The 22,185-nt window shown below is 41.5% G+C and overlaps 1 pseudogene; it reads right to left on the reverse strand.

Moving 5' to 3' along the window:
* The window catches only part of LOC108387707 (dynein axonemal heavy chain 9-like), a 353,770-nt pseudogene that overhangs the window by 49,418 nt on the left and 282,167 nt on the right, over window positions 1–22,185 (reverse strand).

The following is a 22,185-nucleotide window of genomic DNA, read 5'->3' on the forward strand; positions in this document are numbered from 1 at the left end:
GAAGCAAGAGCAACAATCAACTTGCTGATAAGCAAGTGTGGCTGATTCAGAAAGAAGGTGATGAGAAAAGACAGAGAAAGTACTGCTAAAGGGTTACTCCAAGAGGGAAAAGGGGGGAAACAGTGGGAATAGATGGGGTAGGTTTCATGTTAACACAGAGGCCAAGAAGGGTGAATGGAATTTTCTCCTTCTCCTCTTCCTCTTCTCTTTCAAAATTGTTGAGGAAGGAAAACCCTGGAGGAGACCAAGAGGCACAAAGCACCAGAAAGGCACAGGTTTCTAATCGTAGGTCAATGGATGAGCTTCAGGGGTTTAGAGAACTCCCAAAATCATATTCCGAATTTTTTTGTCTGTAGGTTTGTGCCTAGTGGGTGGGGGGATGGAATGAGGATGAGGGAACAAAAGGATAGAGAAGAGAAGGAGTTAAGGACATAAATCCCATATGCAAAGATGAGAAAGGATACTAAGGTTTGTAAGAGTGTAAACAGAGTAAAGCAGGGAACTGTCTGATACACAGGCTCTGCCTGAGCGTAGAGGCCTAAGTCTACTTGAGCTGGGGCTAGGGAGAGAGAGGAATGTATTCGTGTCATTCATGTAGATTTCAAACTTGAGAATAAGAACCCATCAGGCAAACTGATGAGATACAAGATGCAGAAAACATGGATGTCACCAAAGCATATGTTTTAAATGGGTGAATTAGAAAATAAACCAATCATTGAGAAGGCAAGGATGGAGGAAGAGAGAAAGAGGCACAGGTGCCTGAGCAATCTCGCTGATGAACACAAGTATTGCCTCTGGTAAGGAAATATGCACTAACATTAAGGCAAGGACAGGGCTGAGATAATGTATTCAGAGGCAGATAACCAATATGGATCTGGGAAGGGTCAGCTTGTTGGAAATGACAGGAAGCTTCAAACTACATGATGGAATAGTTGGAGGTCACGTGACAAAGAACAATAGGGAATTGTTCATAAATAGGGCATATAAAAGCTTCCAAAAAGGAAAATGTTAAATAAGAATGAGGACACCAGATTGGTCAATAGGAAAGGAATAAAACCTCCAGAGGACAGAAGAAATACAGAACTCTACGGAAGTGGAAGTCAGGAATAACAGCTATGACAACAGTTCTTATGATGTTCATTCATTCATTTGTTTGTTAATTCATTCAACAAGTATTTATTGAGCACATTCTCTGTGCTAGTTACACTTTTAGGCACTAGTTAAAAATGATGAGCAAGATGACATCAGGATTTTAGTGACAAGCAGGTAGGAAAACATACATTAAAATTATAAAAGGATTTAATTAGAATTATATTAAATGCTCTGAAGCAAATATACGTATAATGGGGAACCAAATTTTGCAGGGAGAAGATCAGGAGAGGCTGACCTGCAGGATGAATAGACATTGAACTGTTGAAGAGCTAGGGAGAGGTATTTCAGATAAAAGGAACTGCCTGTGAAATGCCTTATGTCAGGAGAGCTCAGGTGTGATTGAGCATCCTACTGGCATAAGACCTCACATGAACAAAACTGACTTCCAGGAGACATTGAGCATTGTGGCCACATTTTGAGTAAAAATTACTTTGGACCTAACAAAACTATCAAACAGGTATATGGGCAAAATTGAACCTTTTTACACACCCAAGGATTCAGCAGTTTTCCTTCCAATGGTTCTTTTTGGATGGCTTATGCTAGGAAAAGTAGGGTGAAAACTGAAAATAAAAGACAAAGACAGTAGAACTAAACTAGAATATAAAGAAAAGAAGCCCCAGGGTGATAATTTCCTAGGAGGCTAATTGTAATTCATCTGTTTTAAGACCGGATATAAGTGGGCTCTAGGTAAAGCATTTTCAAGAAGAAAAAAGTGGATAGTTTCCTATACATACAATAATAAGTGTGAGATAATAGTGGTAATGGTAGAGGGGGCATTTGTTTCTTTTCTTAAGAACAAGGGAAAAGCATTTAGAAACTTCAGGAAAAATGAAAAGCAATCTAATAAAATCATCATCTAAATATGAAACAAACTAAAATTTCACATGACTTTGAGTCTCTATGCTGAGAACATTCTTTGTTGAGAGACCCCAAAAGATTATGGATTATGACATTGGACTCATAAAGAAGGAAATGTAATCCTAGCGCATTTACTTTCTTCTGCAGCAAATCACATGTACTTATTAATTATAATATAAGTGCTATTTAATGGCTTTCAGATATTATAATTAACCATATACTAGGCATGAATAAATTAATGATGGAATAAATTAAGAAGGAATATATATTCATCTTTGACTGTGTACAATTAAAAGTGTAGCTAGTACAAGTTGGAAAATGGAAGTCTCAGTTTACCTACAGGGAAGTTAAGAGAAATTATATAAAATTTAGGGAACAAAAAGTTTTACTAACAGTATTTAAATTAACATAGCCAATTGAGGAAATAAATATCGAAGTTTGGGAGGTATTTGCCAACAAATTCAATCATTCAGTTGGACAAATTCCTAGAAAAGAAACAAATTACCAAAACTGACGCAAGAAGTAGAAAATCTGAATAGACTTATAGTAAGAGAAGCTATTAAACGAGTAATTAAAAAACTCCCCATGAGGAAATCTCAGGCCCAGTTGGCTTCACCACTGACTTCTACCAATCATGAATAATTAATATCATTCTTCCACAAAAATCTTTCAAAAAAAACAGAAGAGGAAACAACACTTCCTAACTCATTCTGATGGGTACATTGTCCAGTTTCAACATCAGGATAAGACTTGTAAAGACATCACAAGGCAAAAAAACCAATAGGACAATATCTCTTATGCATATAGGTGTAAAAGTCCTCAAAAAAAATTAGAAAATCAAATCTAAGAATATATAAAAAGGATTATACACCAGGACCAAGTGGGAATGTAAGGCTGGTTTAATATCAAAAAATCAATTAATGTAATATACCATGTTAATAGAAAAAAACGACAAAATGATATTACCGTCTCAATGATAGTTGACAAAATCCAACATTTTTTCATGATAAAAGGAAAAAAATTCAACAATTGAGGAACAGAAGGCAACTTTCTCAATCTGATAAACCTGATAAAAGACATCTACAAAAAACCCACAGCTAACATCACACATAATGATAAAGACTGAATAATTTTCTCCTAAGCTCAGGAACAAGACAAGGACATCCAAACTTGTAATTTCTATTTAATGTTGTACTAGAAATTTTAGCCAGGGCAATTGGGCAAGAAAAAAAAATAAACATGCATCCAGATTGGAACAGAAGTAAAACTATCTCTATTCATAGATTATATAATCTTGTATCTAGAAAATCTAAAGGAATTTACTTTAAAATGATCCTGGATTGTTGGAGTGGGCCCAATGTAATCAGGAATCCTTATAAGGAAAAGAGGGAAGCAGTAAGAGCCATTTATGATTTCTGACCTCCAGAAATGTAACATAACAAATTGGTGTTATTATAAGCCTCTAACTTTGTGGCAATTCATTAGAGCAGCAATAGGAAACTAAAAATGGAAGGCAGACTGGAGAAACAGAGGGGCCTGGAGGTGGCAGGTCTCTGTCAGCCATATTAAGGAGTTCGGGCTTTATTCTTAGGGCAATAGGAAGCTGTGAAAGGCTCATACTTGTATTTCAGAATGATTGCTCCAGCTAAAGTAAGGGGAAGGGGTGGGTGGGGGGCAGGCAGGACAAGGTCACATGAGCCTGTTACTGTGGCTTCTACCTTACGCAGCCCAGAGAAGTCCTTTCTCTGGTGAGGATCCTCTGTTGTTAGTTCAGCAATGATTCTGACTTCTGTATGTTTAGCAAATATGGAATATTGCATAATGAGGATTGAGTCAAGAAGAGAGACACTAACAGATGCAAAGAGTGAAAATTCATGGGGCTGGTGCAGCCTCAGCTCCACAGTAAGGTTTCCTCACCTTGATTCTCCACATCTTTCAGTGGGTCTACCCCTGGAGACAGGATAAAAAACATGGGAGTGGCTGGTCCTGATTCCTCAAATGAGGCTGCAAAGTCGAGGGCTCTTCCCACCACGTATTTGCTTCCTAACTTCTCCTCAACAAAGTCTCTGCCAGATAAAAGAAGTGCACATATGTATACCAGTCACAAAATAATAACATTTGAGAAATGGAGGCCCTATGGAAATGGAAGGATGTTCTCAAGGTCATTGGCTTGGTAGTTACAGAGGGAGGACTGACTCCAAGTTGGCTACTTATCTATTCAGTCAACATTTACAGCCTATGTGCTGGTTGCCAGCCTGCTTACCTAGATCAGGACTCCTGAATCCCCATCCATCCAGGCCAGCGCTGACTTCCCTGTGAAGCCTGGGTGTCCAGCCACATCACTACCATCCGTCAGAAGACTGCTAGGACCAACGCCTTCTGGAAGCTTACGGCAGCCAAATCCTGCCTACTTCGTATCCCTGAGGTCCTCTCTACCTACTTCAGATTAGGGGCCCTCAAGTTCTATTCCCACATGTTCTATCATTCTGTGTTTCCTTTCATCTTACTCCACTTACCAGTGGTCCTTCCAAACAAGCAAAGCCTTTCAGCTACACCCACTTTCCACCCCACCCAACTCCTGGCCTTAACTCTTCCCCAAGGACACGACTTCCCCTGTAGCCTCCGCAGTTAGGCTCATTCTCCTACATCTGACCTATCTCAGGACTGGAAGGTGGGGTCATGGTCCTGCGCACTGATGACTGCTGTTTCCAAACCATCACTTCACTCTCGTGGCTCTGTTGAGACTTGGCTTCCCTGCCGCATCCCCACTACCCCAGCACATCAGCGTCACCTGTCATTCCTTTGGTCACTCTACTCACTCACTGGACGCGGGGCTACTTGGCTCATGGACTTTTTCTCCCCCAGCATGAGTGACACCAACATCTGTGTGGAAAATCCTCCAGATTCTTAATGATCTTCATTTCTTCCCCACTTCAGCCACCTAATTCCATGGCCACAGCCTCATCATTGTCATTACTTGGTAACTTTTTCTATGTCTGAGATCTTACATGGAAACATCCCACCCTGGCCCAAACATTCTATTAGCAATTTAGCAATTCACCCTTACTTCACCTATTTTGGGCCTGTGTTGGTGTCACACTACAGATGCAGGATTTTCAGCGTTTTGTCCTCCCTGTTTTTGTTTCTTGGTGTTTTTGCTTTTATCCCCTTACTCTCTTCATTTCTTTCCTATCCAGTGTAGACTCTGTGGCCTATAGCTTCTCTCTTTTTTAACTTTATTAAGGTATAACTGACACACCATAAAAGTCACCCATTTTAAATGTACTATGCAATAATTTTAAATAAATTTACTGAATTGTACAACTTTGTAAAACTTCCAGTTTTAAAGCATCTTCATCATACCACCAAGATCACTCATGACTATTTAGATAATTCCTATTCCTACCCTCTAGCCCCAGGGAACTACTTACCTGCTTTCCATCTCTGTGTTGCACGACCTATGACAACATTCTCACATCCCTTGTCTAACTTTCTGACATACCAACTTGAAATGACCTGTGCTTCAGATCGACTTAACTCTGAATCTACACCTAGGCTGTTGGACGCTGCTGTAGAAAATAATCCAATGGTGAAGGTTGGTACAAATGCAGGACACAAATACAAATGTGGGATAGTAAGTAGGCGGGCCCTCAACACTGCTTGAAATTCTTTGGGTTTCCCTACCCAGCCTTTCCTCTGATTTTTCACAGATCCTGTTTCAAACCTTCTGCACTCTCTTCAAGTATCCAATTCTGCCACATTCCCTTTCACACAAACTCAACTGATGATCTTCCTCCCTACCTCTCAGAGAAAATAGAAGTCATCAGACAGAATCCTCAATTTTCTGCCATTCTCTGCCACCTTAGCTACAGCCATACCTATCTTTCTCTCCTGTTTTTGTTTTTTTTGTGTGTGTGATGAAGGAGCTTTTCTTTTTCCTAAGGAGGATCTTTCCCTCTGTTTTCTGGATTCCATTATCTCCTACCACATTCGAGGTGACCAGCATCCCTCTTAATGCTGATGTCAATGAGCACCTTTTCCGAAACTGTTCACTTAGATATTAAGAAAACACATGGTAAACAGAGCAACAGGCCTCATAGGGTTGTTGATGTTTATACTAAGGCTCCCATTACTAAAAGCACATGACCTTTGTGTTCAGTCCTGCTAGCTGGGCCATGTTAAGATTGCCCCACGCCTACCCTGGGCCTTCCCACTGGCCTCTGCTCCCTACCGCATGGCGTAGGTCATCCGGTCCGGCCGCATGGCCCTCATCATGCAGAGGTGCTGCAGGGCTGTCTTGTTCTTCCACTCCTGTGAGAACTTCTCCTTCTCAGGACATTCTGATTCCACAAACTTTTTCCAGCTCTTGGCAGACCCCTCAATGTCCCAATCCAGATTATAGAATTCTTCCATTGATGAAAGTGCCTGGGAAATTCCAGAGAATCTTTCTTTGAAATGCAGTTTTTCCAGAAAGCTATAAAAGGCATTTTGTTGGGGGTCAGGGACAAGATGGTTATTATAGACGTAATTCTGGCTCATTTATTCTCTTGTCTGGAGCCTTGGATTCCCCTCCCCCCCAGGTAAACTCAAGGAAGCAGAAGGATTTTGATCAGCTGACCTTCGGCAGACCGCTCCAACAATGTGCAAGGGTTAGCAAATAAAGTGTTTGGGTTCTCAGTCTCTGACATAGCAGAGACTGAGCAGCACTTTTCTGCAGGGCACTACATGGAGAGAAGAGTGTGAAGTGATACCATGCTTTTTCTGGTCATGAAGCCCAAACACTTTAAGTCTGATTCCTCCCTTTCATCTCCATACTCACTCTGCCAGCAACTCCTGTCAATTCCTCTCTCAAAACATCTCTAGAATTGCTGACTTTGTGTTAATGTCAACTCTAAAAATTCCCATGAGTTGCTAGCTTCCATAAGGATTAAGTCTAAATGCGTAACTTGGTAATCAAACCTCTTCATTTAGTGCTTCCCTCCAACCCATCCAGTTAAGCAGGTATCTTATTTCCCTCTGTTCAAGTTATACCTGTGCCCAACCTGGAAATGTGCCAGACTCATTTCCATCTCAATTCTTTGTTGACACTATTTTTACCATGTAAGAGGTGCTGTTGTTCTCTTCTTCACCAGACTCTACTTCCTTTTCTTGTGCTGGTCATGATTATTATTTGTTAAGACTCTACACATTGTTAAGGTCCAGTTCAAAATCAGCAGTCTCCCTCAGATACATCCTCTCTCACCTAGGACACATAGCCTTCTCCCCTTAAGTGAACCACTTAGAACTACTCATGAGTTCATGTCTTTAATAAAGAATCTGACTCAATTTTTAAATGTTGGACTGCTAATAGCTTTTAAGCCTTATTCATCCCTCTTTCTCTTCTGCTCCTTATCTGGACAAGCTAATAAGTAATCCCGGTCACTCCCTCCTTTGGTGCTAGAAGCAAGTTGTACCATGTAAGCTCCTGCCCATGCACACAGGAACCCTCATCTAACATAAACCTGCAAACTAACACAAAAAACCCAAGGTAGTTTTCTTTCCTGGCTCTCTCCCAAGCCATTTTCAGACCTCTCAAGAGCTCCCCTGCTTTCCCCAGAAAGTTTCATTATCTAAGTAATAAAAATTTCATACCCTTTGGTATGTGTGTGGCCTTGACATCAGAACAGAATTTCGGGGTGGGTGCCTATCCTCTTTCTTCAGAGTGCCCATGTAAGCATCACTTACTCAGACACTTAGTTACCTGCAGTCTTTCCATTATTGCCCAGTTCGGCTTGTATGCTTAGTCTCTCTAATGAGATTAAAAACTAAACTGTCCAAAGCACCTACTGCAGTACCATACATTTTAAGGAGCTTAATGCATTCTTGTTACTTGAATTCATTCATTCACTCACTTGACATTTGTTGAATGCCCATTACATGTTCTTGAGAATACAAAGGTGAACAACAACAGCAAAAAAGACACACACCTTCAGGAGCTCATAGTCCTAAATCAAGGAGAAAGAAGAGATGAGGGAGGCCTTAATAGGTATGCTGAATTCTGTTGGACTGAGACAGAGGTAGAGAGAAGGGAAGGGCATTTTATGGGGAAGGTGTAAGATAACTTTTAGCCGAAATAAGCAGGCAAAGGGAGGCAACAAAGGGCCAGGTAGTTTATTTGAATGCACCCCTGGGTGATGTTCCACAGCCTGGGTATTACAGGCCAGAGAAGTCGCACCCGGTCAGGGAGGTGGGGGCTTATAAGGGATTAGGAGGGGGAGGAGTGGGCAAGCTATCCTAGGGGGCGTGGAGAGGTATGATTGACTAAAGGTGACATAATAGACAACTACAAACTTTTTTCCTTCCAAGAGGGAGGAGGCTGACATCGGGTCTTAGTTGGCACATCAGAAGGATGGAATTCAGGAAGAGCTGTCCCCTTTCCATATAAGGCATGGACCTTGGGGTCTGGTCTGTTCTCCCCCTATGGCATCTCTCTGTTCTGTTTGCATGTCCTTCTTTTTCCTTCCTCCAGCCTAACAGAAGGATCAACAAGAGCCCAAGTCTAGAGAGGAGAAATTGTGGTGCATGATAAGAAGCAGTGTGACTGTAAGTAGTAGAGGAGTTTTTTTGGGTGACCAGGGAAGGTAGATCTGGAGAAGGACACATACACTTGACCTGGGCTTGTTGAGTCTCTTTTCCCATGCAAATGAACACATCCTGCCTTTACATGCCACTTCATACAGGTTCTGTGGCTTCCCAACTTCACGCTGACCACTTAGAGCAGGGAATGCACCTTCATTTGTGCTTAGAAGTGGCATGGAGTGGTGAGTTGGATGGTGGCAGAGATGCCAGGAGATGAGAGTTCTGATCCCATTTCCACCTCTTATGAATTGGAACCTGTTTTTAAACCTTTGTGAGCTTTGATTTTCTCATTTGGAAAATGAACGCAAGTAATCACTGTCTTCAGCTCCTTCTCTAATGTAGATACAAGTGCTTTGAAGACTATAAAGCCCTCCCCTATGCTTTCTCAGGGCTCCTGCAGTTATTGAATTGCAATGGCTGGTTCACTTGCCTGTTACTCCCACAAGATAGTGAGTTCCCTGCGGGCAAGGCCTTTCTTAGGCATCTTTGTATGCCTTAGGCCTAGCAAGCTGTCTGGTACTTAGAAAGTGCTCAATTAATAAAGTTTGACATCTGGGTAGCTGGCAGGAGGGCTCTTGACAGGCTGAGAAAAGCTGCAGCTACTGTAATTATTTCTCTCTGGGCTGAGGAACTGATTTTCATCTCCTTTCAGGCAGCCACTTCACTCCTCTTCCCAGCTTGTATCATCATTAACCCTTCTCCAATCCCATTACCCCCTCTGGTGTCACCACAAAACCGGGCAAATTACACTGTGATCAGGACTCCCAGTTGCCATGGCTTGGTCTGAAGCACACTTTCTTCAAGCTCTGGAATGCACACAATTGCAACATTTAATCTTCCAAATGAGGGAAAGGGACTTCTAGCCTTCCAATAAGCTAAATGAAATGACTAATTAACCTAATTACATTGGACTGTGTAGCAAAATACAACTGTGCTAAATTGGCATCCAGAGTGGTAGTGAGGGGCCTTTTTAAAGGTTAACAAAGGCATGCATCACAGATGAGACTATAATGAAGAACAGAACATGCCCATTACCTTAAAGTTCAGCATTTGATGAGACTTAAAAAATCCTCACAAAGGATAATAATAAAAGCAAAATTTTATCACAAAGATTTCATTCATTACTTGATTATTATTCTTCTGGAGAAACAAGGCAATCAACCTTCTTCCTCATCAGATAGAATGTTTAAAAATTTTTTTCTTATCATGTCCCATTCAATTATTATTTTGTTTCTTTAGGCTAAAATCCAACTGAGCACTTAAAAAGAACATTCATCAAAGGCTTCAGTGATGTGCACTACACATTGTACTGTGTTTCACCTGCTCACGTCCTGTACTGTGCTGGAGTTTGATGGCTCTGCACCTTGCTGTTCCACATAACAAAACTCAGAGAAAGAGCTTAAGCCTTTGAGCAGCCAGCTAAGCTTAGCCCTCAAAACAAAACAAAAAGGCAAAGCAGAGCAAACAATCCTTCTGTGAAAACAGCACAGGAACTAAATTGCCCTGCAGCTTTTGAGTTGAGAACGTAAAATGAAAGCCATAAAGAGTGCTTTTCAATAATTTATTCCTTATGACTTTCGCTGCAGAGGGCTTTGTGAGATAATACAGGGAAAAGCAGCAAGAGTTGGCCCAACTGGGCAACTCACAATTCCTTAAAGTTTTCCTTTCCTGGGCAAATTCTATCAGGCACAACCCACATCAACCACAGCATGTATACACGTTTTAGCTAGAATACTCACAACCATTATTAGGTGAATTGTGTGTCCCCAAATGATATGTCGAAGAACTAACTTCCCAGACTTGTGAATATGACCTTATATTTGGAAATTGGGTCTTTGCAGATGTAATCAAGGTAAGATGAGGTCACTAGGATGGGCTCTAATTCACTATAACTGGTGTTGTAAGAACAAACGCAAAGACACAGAGGGAAGATGGCCACGTGGAGACCGTGGAGATGGAGGCGGAAACTGGAGCTGTTCGCAAACCATGGAATGCCTGGGGTCACCAGAAGCTGGAAGGCAATGAAGCATCTTCCCCTAAAAGTGTTAGAGTGAACATGACCCACTGATACCTTGATTCCAGACTTCCAGACTCCAGGCTTAAAAGAGAATAAGTTTCTATTGTTTTATGCTGCCCAGCTCTTGGAAACAAACACAACAGCTGTAACCCTAACTATAATCAGTTTCCATTCACTCAGCAGTTACTGTGTGTTTGACACACCTGTGAGCTAGATATTATGATGGCCATTTGACAGAGAGGGGAGCAAAGGTTCAGAGGAGTCAGGTAACATGGCAGAGGCCACACATCCTCAAACTTGAACTCAAACGCAGGAATGTCTGACTCCAGAGCCTGTGTTAACTAGCCCATCATTGAAAATGGGCTCATTCAGAGCTGCTTTCCAGAATTTATTTTCTCTGAAGGCATCAGACTGTGAGTTAGTATTCTCAAGCTCTGGGGGCCATTCTGTGCCACAAAGTAGCCATGGTCATATGTGAGTACTGAGCAAATAAAATGTGGCTAGTGTGACTGAGGAACTGCATTTTTAATTGTATTTAATTTTAATAATTAAAAATTTAAGTTTAGCAACTGGGAATTGCTTTAGTAATTGGCAAACTTTTAAGTATGTTTGGAACAGCTTAGGGATCTGAATCAACTGTTTTAACTTTAAATTTTATGAAATCTAAGTACATATCAAGTCAAATGTTTGTGATTTGAAATAAGCTGAATTAAATGAGCTGTGTGTAAAAAGTACACACCAGAATTCAAAGACTTAGTACAAAAATTTTAAATACTTCATTAATAATTTTATACTAATCACATTAAAATGGCAATATTTTGGTTGTATTGGGTTAAATAAAATACATTATTAAAATTCATTTATTTTGGTTTATGTTTTTAATATGGCTGCTAGAAATAATTCAAATTACATACATAATGTTCATTCTATTTCTTTGGACAGTATATGGAGTATGCCTGTTCATTCATATCTGATCTTACATAGCCTACGAGAGTTGATGGTTTTTGCTCTGCATTTATTGTAACTATTCTCAGGCATTTTGGCACGTTATAATTTTGGTTGCTGCTGTGAATAGAGCTCTCCCTTGTTTCTTTCTCAATATAGTATTCCCCTTCTTTTTTGCCAGATTCTGTCCAGAACAACAAATGAAGTTAATAAAAGTCAAATCATGCCTTTATTATTTAGGCCAGGGATCAGCAAAATACAGCTTGCAGGCCTAATCTGGCCCAACACCTGTGTTTGTAAATAAAGTTTTATTAGTTTCCATTTGTTTACATATTGTGTGTGACTGGGAGAACTGAGTAGTTGTGACCCAGTCTGGCCCTCAAAGCCTAAATATTTACTACGTGGCTCTGTATAGAAAAAGGTTAATGAGTCCTGATTTAGACACAGCCCTAAAGATGATTAAAAGGATAGCTTCAGACTCTGGAAAAGAAGTTAGAAAAGTATTTTGGGCAATGGTGGCATGAGTAGAATTAGCCTCAGATTTTCTGAAATGGCTCCTTTGAAGAGGACAGCACACATACAAATATTAAGTTCTGGCCTTTTGTTATAGACTAAATCAACTTGGATGGATCTCAAGAGAATTATGCTCTGTGAACAAGCCAGTCCCAAAAGGCTACATAATGTATGATTCCATTTATATAATATCCTTGAAATGACAAAATTATACAAATGGAGAACAGTTTAGCAGTTGCCAGACATTAGGAATTAGGGTAGGGAAGAGGCTGTCATGGTTATAAAGGGCAACAAGGAGCAGTCCTGTAGTGGTGGAATTTTCTATATCATAACTGGGGTAGTGATTACACGAATCACATGTGGCAAACTAAACACCTACATGAGTATGTGAAAAACTGGTGAAATCAGACAGAATAAGATTACTAAATTGAATCAGGATCAGTTTCCTGGATGTGATATTGTATTATAGGAGTGTAAGATGTCACTACTGGGGGATACAGGGTGTAAAGGATATTTCTATGGTTTCTTATAATGGCATGTGAATCTGCATTAGCTCAAAAAAATAGTAAAAAATATAAAGAGAAAGAAAGTCAATCATACTACCTTAAGACTCACACTTGTTTGTGCTATGAAACATGTATAAAATGCACCCAGCATGGGCTATCCTGAACAGGACTCATTTTGTGCACCAGTGCCTGCTGTGGGGCCTCATTCGGGTGTGGACTGGACAGCTGCCCACCTGGACTCTCTGGAGTTGGTGTTCAAACATGTCCTGCTTCATGCCAGGCCTGTGACTGCAGGCATGGTCCCTACTGAAAGGAGCTGATGGTTTGTGCTCTTTCAGGGTGCACAGAATCCCAAGTAAACTACACTGCGTAACATGGGAAGAAATAGTTTTTGCCATCAGACAGACCAGAATTTGTGTCCTGGATTTGCTACTTAGGTAGCCTCAGGATTTGCTACTGTGACCTCAGTTTCCTCATACATGAAATGGGAACAAGTGATACCTAATGTCCAGGTGAATGAGAGAAGGAAGCAAGGTTATGCATTTCTCAGGTGTTCAATACATGTGAACTATGCTGAGGCTGAGTTCAGATTCTCATGGAGATGCCTGAACAGAGCCCTGGCATCTGTCTTTTTAAATAAGTGAGGTCATAGCATCTCTACACCAGTCCCAGGGCCTCACAATGCAGCCCATGTTCTAGCCCTAAGCGCTGGGAGGGTGAAGATAGCTCAGCTGAGTCAGCATGGAGCTCCTGTTCCCCCACATCCTGGCAGCAGAGCCTCTCATCACCACACCTGGCCTTCTCTGCAAAGCCTTACCAGCAGGTCTGGGAGCAGGGGTGCAGGTAAAAGGATGCATCTATGATAATACAGTTCCTTGCTTGAACCCAAAAACAGAGCCCACTGATGTCCTGGGGATGAGCGCTAAGGAAAAAATTCCAAGACCCTTTTCTACTGACCTTGATGCCACCCCAGGCCTGATGGGAGAGGAATTCCACTGGGCTGCTGTCACCTGTCTGCACGGGAGATGGAAGCAGGAAATCCAGCTCAGCCTGAAGAACCTCCTGGTTCAAGAGGAGGATCTGCAATGCAGAAGAATGACACTGCATTTATTCAACTGGTGTATTCAGAGCGGCCTGGAGATCTCAGGGGTTGTCACTTGGTGTAATCATGGATGCTTCTAACTCTAGAGTTTACCCATCAGTTTTGGTGACTGAAAGAGGATGGAGTGGAAGAAAGAGTATATCTGCACACATCACTTCTGTGTGCATCTTCCCCCAAAGACTAGGGTGGCTTAAATGCACACAGTGAATGACTGTATCTTGCTCAGCAAGCATTTTATATATCAATCCTGAATGCTATGGAATACATTCCTGCAATCTAACCAAGAAAATGATGCAAATGACATGATTTGAGGAGAATGTCAAAGTAGCATGAATATATGCAAAAGAGAAATGCATGTATGAATCTATAATGCTAATAAGGTCCCAGAATGGGGAAGTGGCCAGCACGCAGGGATCGCGGAATTAATTTGATTAAACCTTCTGTAAGTGGCTTTGAACTGAGTCTTGAGGAAGCTAAGAGGTGGGAATATCTAGAATGGAAGGGAAGGCTTTCTAGGGAGTGGGCAATAGAAATAGAGAGGGCTGGGAGAGGAATTGGTGAGGTGTGTGCAGGGGAGGGTGAGGCATTTGGCTTGGTGAGAGCTAATGTTTCCTGCTGAGAGGTTCCTGGAAAATAGTTCTCCCCCATTCAAATGGTGTTCTGTGATGGGAAGTTACAGATGGGAAGGCTCACTAAGAAAAAACCATTTAGTCAATTTGAGGAAAATTCTCTAAGGAGAAAACAGGCTAGAAATAGCAGATGAGGTGGCTAAAGCCCTTGCAAATGAGCTTAAAATATTTACAAAGAAAGAAGACTGAAAGCTAGGAGTGAAAGCTCTGTGGGGACAGGGAAAAATGAGGGGCAGGAGGGAAAATATTCTTTCTTGGGGCTCAAGTCTTTTTATGATGGCTGAGCTGTCATCTGGGGTGGACGAGGAGTATGGAGGCGAGAGGGAGAAGCCACATTCATGTCCCCCCATGAATTCTGGCTTTGGAACAGAGTCAGCACAGAAGCGTTCATAGAACAGCTGGGTTTTAGAATGGGAAGAGGCCTGGAAGATAATCTAGCGTATGCTCCCAGTTTACACATGGAAAACAATCCCCAATCCTAAATGATTAGAGGGACGAATACAAGGAAGTAAATTTTCATGTTAGTTTGATGCTGAGTAAGTAGAAAACAGGTTTCTTATTAGCGTTCAAAATCCCCGATGCTCCCCTACCTTTGAGAATCGTAATTCTTAAGGACCTTTTTAAGAGCAAGGCTGCTACAACATTTGAAAGACATTTGCAATTTCTCATTCCAAGGGAGGTTTGAGACATTAAGCTTGAATACCTAAAGGTACATAAATAATGAGGGATACATGAACACATTCCTTACAGCCTCTCATAAAGTATGTAGTTACTGGTATGGCCAACAGGTTTCATCCTGGGTGCCAGTTTGATTACTGGTCGTGCCTGCGGAGGGCATGTTGAGGAAGATCTTAGGTCATCCAGGGCCAAAGAGATGAAGTATGATGGTTGATTAAGCTGGTCTGCCATGAGTGGGATGATGTTCGCTGTAGCATGCAAGCCGCATATTGACCAGCTTGTCGTATATAACTGCTTAAAGCTTAACAGTCTTCTCCATATACTACGGGAAGTGATGTTTGAAAGAAAAAATGTTTCTTTACACTTTCTGGTTGGGCACTAGAAAATGAACTGTTTTCTGGAAGCTTCTCCAGTCTACTTTTACCTGAAAGGTGAGCTGGGCAAGGTAGGTCAGCTTATCACACTCAAAGAGCCCACCGGTGGTGTACTAGTACACAGAGAAGGTGACGCTGTCTGTGAGGTTGGCCACCCGCTCCTGGAGGCTCTCACTGGGAGCCACCTTCTCCACAGCCTTCTGGAAGACGATGCTGAAGGCCTGGGGGCAGAAGGGGGACACTGGTAATTTTCACAGCTCTCTTTGTATATAGCTAATAGTCTAACGTGTGAAGAATATTATCATTTGCCAGTCACAGAAATGCATTCCTAGTATATCCTGCCAAGAAGGGACAGTGGTACAAGAAAGCATGCTATTAGCCCTTTACTTAGTTTGCCCAAATGAATCATTACATTGTCACAAAATGGGCAAAGCTATGGGGCATAGGGATAAGAGCCTACAGTTTGAACAGTGAAAAATAAATATTCTGTAGCCAAAATAATTAACTTAGGTCCAGTACATTTGTTGGAATAACTACCTGAATAAAGAGGAAACATAGTCACCAATAACTAGCTGGGATTAATTATCCTATTCACTAGATTATTAAATTCTTGATGGTGGGACTGATGTGTTGTACAAATCCGTTGTCTAAAAGAGACCCTTGTACATAATGGGCACTCAGAATATTTTAAAATTATTTTTCCTTCGGGTGATGATCAGAACCTCATATGACCTTGGTTTTTCTTCCCAGTAACTCTGCAGTCATACGATGAGCCCTGTACATGTCTTTTTTTTCCCCTCATGGACCCTTCCTGCAATGGTGAGAGCATAGCCTGCTCTGGTTCCATCTTCTGAACATCATGGGTATACGATGAAATAAGAAACACATTAATCAATTTTCCATTGTTTTAAACTTGGATGTAGACTATTTATAAAAATACATATTCAGGATGCTACATTTTGAATATGATATGAATAGAATGAATCATTAAAGAAAAATCAAGATGCAATTGAGCCTTTTCAATTCTTGGCTGTGCAAATTCCCAGTCTTTTCTCTATTTTCCTTTTGTGGCTTTGAGAAGAAAAGAAATCTTATTGGTCTTTCTAACATCAGGTATTGGAGTCTCAATGGAAACCATATAAAATCTGTGCCTTGATATTTTGTCACTTGCAAAGGGGGGAGGAATGTGAATTTCTCAATTTCATGGCTCCGTGGTGTTTCTTGTTCATGAAGCTCTTGTAGGCTTTTGTCATTATGCAGTTTCTCTGATCCCGGCGGAATCTACTGAGCACCTTCAGCACAGTCCATAGTGACATTTACCCTCGCTGGGCAGGTGTTAGATTAGGACCCCAGCCTGTTAGAGGCTGATAATGTTCCCAGCACCCTGCAGAGTAATTTGGGAATTTCCACCTATAGGACAGGTCAGTGGAGACCAAGTCTATAACTTTCCCCAGGAGGTTACTATGGCTTTTTTCTCTGTTTAATCAAAATGACACTGATCAGTAAAGAATAGAGACTCTTACTAAATTTAAGCAAAGTGACTCACAATTCAGGAAAAGACCTGAAGAGAAATGTAGACTCTGGGTACATCTGGCATTTCCTTTACACTGAGCTCATCTGGGCCCTCTGTTCCTTTCCATCCTTAAAAGGCCCTTCCTCCCCCTTACACTCAGTGTGTGAATAGCCCTGGTGCTCAGCCTGGTCTCTGCCGTGCTGGCTCTGACTACTCTTGTCTCCTTTCAGGAATCTTACGGTGCCTTACCTTGAATTTTTTAAGTCTTTTCACTTATTCCAGATTGTGAGCACACTGAGGGTGGGGTCGGGCCTTACTAACTTCTTACCTTTCTCAGAATCCTGCCCTGCTCTTCACATATAATCGGCACTGAAAAGATTTGTTTAATGAAGGACTGTGTCTTACCAATGCCCTAAAGAGTTTAGGCAAACATAAGGGATGCTCTAAACCAAGGGTCCCAAACTCAAATGGCTACAGGGGCCAGGTGTGTAAGACCAAACAGGGAGGGGCAGGGACTGATGTGTTGTAGCGGACTGATGTGTTAGGCAGCGGCCACTCCTTGGCCCCAGTGAGTGAGTGTGTGCCACAAGGAACGTGAGCTCCCTGCTAACGAATCTTCCAAAGCATTTCAAGCAGCAATGTATCAAAATGTGTGTATTTGCTTTTACAGAAGCAAAACCTATCTCAGAAGACAGTTTTGAATAAGCCTGGGAGTTTATAACACAGTTAAGATGGAGTAAGTGATAATAAAAGATTTTTTCTTCAAAACTCAGCTGAAGACTGGGAGAAGGGTAATAGGGCACACTTTTCAGGTGCCAAGGAGTCCTGGGTGAGAAGAGACCTCCCTGGGTGAATGAGAAGTCAGAAATTTGTATTAGTGTGAAATCAGCTGGGATTAATTTTTAAAATTACTTCAAAATCTTCACAACTGGTGAAGGTATTTGAAAAGCCCTCTGAGTACCAATGAAAAAAAGCTCACGCACCTTTGGGCCTCTGGTCTGAGACCAGGGTCCTGTGTTCCATCTGCTTCTGACTATTGGGTTCTTTCCTATCCTGTGTCTTTGAGAAATGTTATTCTTTAAGTGGTGCTCCTCCACACCATGCCCAGGACAGAGCGGGCGGGTCTCCCCTCAGTCTGCAGGAAACCCCAGCGAGGTGTTTCCTTGCCTGAGACACTCTGGCACCGGCAAGTGGGTCTTATTAACCTTCTCCCAGTCTTCGGCTGAGTTTTGAAGAAAAATTCTTCTACTATCACTTAACTCCATTCTAACCATGTTATGAACTTCCAAGCAATTCAATACCAGCCCCTGGAGAGTTTTGCTTCTCTAAAAGCAATACACACACATTTAAAAATATTCCTGCTCAAAACGCTTTGGGAAATGGGCTGTGTGGCTCCTACCCACCGGCCTGTCTGTGGTTTCCATGCTCTGAGAATGCCTGTCCTCTCTGCCTGGAACCAGAGCTGTAAAATCCAACCTCAGCAAAAGCCAAGGCTACGAAAACTCCAGTGGTTAGTTGTTTGGTCAAATGACGAAGTGCACTCTTCTGGTACTTCTGAAGGTACTTATTCGGACCGCTTGTCATTAGACATATAAATCTGTTTTCAGTTACCAAGCTGGTTAAAGAACAGCTGCCCCTGGCAATTCTTAATAGTATGGGGCAAAATGTGCCCACCCCACACACCATAAATAACACTTCTAATGACAAAATAGTCCCATAGCAGGATGCTGTTGGTACAAAATATAGCATCTTTTTGAAAATAAATTTTCTTTGACTTCATTTGATTTATTTTTGCCCTCGAGAGTCACTGAGGTAGATTTCAACTACTCTCAGAACTGGGGGTGGGGGTGGGGATTACCTTATAGTTATTAGCTTATCATGCTTTTATATTGTTTTAAAATATCTCATAATTTTTTCATATGTTGCTTTGGCCTGATATGAGGCCAAGCATTGGATTTCTTTTAAAAATATTACAAACACAGTTCATTTAGTCTGCAGAGACTCTTTCTGATTGAGAGGTTGGGAAATGGTGAAACGCTGTCTCCTATTAAATGAGCCCCAGGTACCGGGGGCCTCCGGATTGCTTGCATCCATCCTCAGGTGCTCATTTCCATCCCCATACACTGGCTTCCATGTGGCAGTTTACCTTCACGGAAGGTGGGGTGTGTGTGTGTCTGTGTCCTCTCTGCTGGGTCAAACCAAAGAAATTGTTCGGAAATGCTCTACCACCCACTAATGCCTTGTCAGTTGTGCTCTTTTGGTGAATGCCCTAGGGGGAGAAAGATACAATTTCAGCAGTGCACTTAAAATTTATAGGTCTTTATTTTTTCATGAGTAAGATTAGTCAGCACTTAGAATTTGCTAACGTCTTTAGTTTTAGAAATATTTCAGCAACTATAAAGCAGTAGCTTTGAGGATATTAGGGCAAAAAGAAAAGTGATTTAAAATTGGACTATTATCATTGCCTGCTTTGGTCTTTAACCAGTGTGAGTGACACACACATTTAATCAGTCCTATTATATTTTAAGTTCTTTAGGGGCCAGGATCACTGCTGATATTTCTTGGTATCCCCTTCCACACATTCAACGAGCATAGTATGTGCTTTCTGAAGGAGTGAGGCCAGGACTTGCATGGGGTCTCCTGCTCCAGCCAAAGTAACCAATAAGCCCTGAAAGACCAGTTAAAGAGATGGGGTGTGTCCTGTAGGCACTGCAGCTGCTCCCCCGGATTTCACTGTAAAGTTCTGCCATACCTAATGAAGTGCATGGATAAACCCTGAGGACAGGAGCATTGGTTATAAGCTGCTGTTTATTACAGTTATGCAAAAAGCTCCAGGTATAAAAATCACCTTGAGAGAAAACCGGTACATTGGGTGGATCTTGCTGAGGTCGCTCATGATGAAGTAGAGCACAGCGGCTCGGGCAGCTGCGGGCCGGTAGTGCTCTCGGGCCTCATTGATTTTCACCTCGGTCACCTTGGCCTCCTGGACCTGTTAGAAAATAAACAGTGGTCCACTGTTCAGACCAGACAGGGCTTGAGAGTCAGCTTGGCCTCTCTGCGTAAGTGGCTGTGTGTCTGGGTGTGGTGGGGCACACAGGGGTGGGGAGAGCAGCTAGGAGACTGGGAAGCTGCTGTGATGCTCCCTGGCAGAGCTTCAGGGAAGAAGGGGGTGATGCACTTGCAGTCTTCCACAGGGACAGAGGGTCAGCTCTTCCAGCTGGGAACCGTGGGCCATGCAATCTTCCAAGCTCCATTGCTAATGAGAAAGGTTTCACAGAAATACATACACGTATTTATATATACACACACATACATATGTGTATAAGAGTTAATATGTAAATTCACAAAGAATTTCAAGGGAAAAGTCTATTTTCAAAACATTTCTTATCAGAGACAAAAATAAGAAAAGAGGCCTACGCATCAGAGACAGATTCTGAAAGAATCTGCCACCACGTACAAACCTCAGTATGATGTGCCTGATGCTCCAAAACATAGTGAAAGTACTGGTAATTTGTGAATGTCTCACAGGGAAATAAAATGATCCCTATGGAAGATGAGCTATCAATAAACAGTTACACACTCCAGGAGCAAGTGTTTCCCAAATGGGACGATTAGAAAAACTCCCCAGTCATATCCCAGAAGGATCAGTATTCCAAGAGCCAAAGATGATTGAACAATTTAAAGCTTGCCACTAACTAATTCTGTTGAACAGGAGTGGACATAAAAGAATGCATAAAATCAGGACATGATAAAAAGGAACAGGCATCATCTGAAGAAGAGCTAACTGGAATTTCTAAAAATGAGAATACAGCTATTCAAATGAAAAACTCAGTGCGCAGGTTAAGTAAGGGACTAGAGCTGGAAAGACTTAAGCGAACCAGAAGATAGATCTGATGAAATTGTTAAAAAAAATAGCTCAGATAGGAATAAAGATGGAAAAGAGGTTATGAGACTGGGCAGAGAGAATGAGAAGATGCAAAAAACACCAAACAGAAATAAGTAGAGAGTAGAGAGGATGAGGCAGAGGCGGTATTTTAGTTAAGAATTCCCCCAAACCAACAGCAGACCGGAGCTCTCAGTATGAAGAAGCAGTCGACCTCAGAGAATGCTTACTGGCCACGGGCCCTTGGAGAAATAAATATTGGCTCCAATTAGAAGCAATTTCCTTGTAAGGTGACAGAAAATTTGAATTCAGTTTTAATCCAAAAGGAGGAAATAAGATGCAAGAATTTCTTAAATATATGGTTGATCTAAATAGCAAAGACTATTTAAGAAAACAACTGGTTTGGGAGTAGGGGGTCAAAGCAAGATGGAACCAAGACATTAAAAAACAGTAACAGGGAAAGGATGATCGGAGTATTTTAAAGTTCGTATACGGTTTTAGAAGAGGCTAGATGTATTGCTTAATTTTACACTTTGTTAAGTCAGCATATGTATTGTTATGTCACATAAAAAAGGAAATATATTTTTCACATATAAATGAAGCAATTAAGGTTAATCAGTAAAATACAAAAATATGAATAACTTTAAAATCAGTGAAGGATAAAAGATGACAAAGAAAAATCAAGAAAGGAGAAAAAGATATGGTTAACAGAGAACACAAATTAAGACAGTAAAAAGAAATTCTACTGTATCAAAAATGTTAATAAATGCAAATTGGTCAAATACAATAGTTAGAAGACAAAAATCAGAAGGGAGCAGAAATGAACACAAACCATTTAATTACTCAGAACAGTGTACTCACAGATTTGTACTTTTTAAGCTCAGCTGGGTCCCTAATGCTGTCCAGTAATCTTTTTCCCCTGGTCAACTTTCATTGCCATTTCTCACAAGTGCTACTGTATCCCTTCACCCTCTCCCCAAGCCCCCTCCCTCACCGCCGCTCCTGTACTCTCAGGGGGGCTTCATTCAGGCTTTCACTGATTTTAAGACATTATCAGGAAGGAATTTCCTTAATTTCTGCCTCCCCTTCCGTTCCCTTAATTTTTTGCCTCTCTACTCTGGTTGCCTACATGGATTCATGGACCATTTCTTACTCATCTTTGCCCCCCATCCCACTAACTCTGACTTTCTAAAGGTAATCTCTTCATCTGTGACCTGCATTACATGTCCTCGACTTTCTTGCATACCCCACTACACTCATTATTCAACTTCTCTTCTTCCTTTTCCTTTACACTCCATGCATCCTCCCACCTCCAGCTAGGATCTCAGCATGCTCAGTCTCTCATCTCAGGAGAAAACGCCTTCCGGGTCCTCCGTCCTCCTTAAGCTACAGCCCCT

The sequence above is a fragment of the Manis javanica genome, chromosome 4 (assembly GCF_040802235.1).
Source record: "Manis javanica isolate MJ-LG chromosome 4, MJ_LKY, whole genome shotgun sequence".
Taxonomy (NCBI): domain Eukaryota; kingdom Metazoa; phylum Chordata; class Mammalia; order Pholidota; family Manidae; genus Manis; species Manis javanica.